Below are 232 nucleotides of genomic sequence, written 5' to 3'. Positions count from 1 at the left end.
CCTGAATACGACTAGAAACCCAACCTAGGCCAGGATTCAGGCCCGCAGAAGCCCCAATAGGCCCACAGCAGCAAAGTGTGAGATTAGGCCCGAAAGCCTGCAGTTGAGAGGAGCTCGAGAGGGTGGGCGCAGCAGCGCTTATAAACCACTCTCGAGCCCTGTCAACTAGCGAGGTGGGACTAAACTTTGGCCACGACGTGGGCAGGACAGGGGCCTTTGGTCCCGGTTGGTG

This window comes from Triticum dicoccoides, chromosome 1B, assembly GCF_002162155.2.
Source record: "Triticum dicoccoides isolate Atlit2015 ecotype Zavitan chromosome 1B, WEW_v2.0, whole genome shotgun sequence".
Classification (NCBI taxonomy): Eukaryota; Viridiplantae; Streptophyta; class Magnoliopsida; order Poales; family Poaceae; genus Triticum; species Triticum dicoccoides.
Note: the sequence above shows the minus strand (reverse complement) of the source record.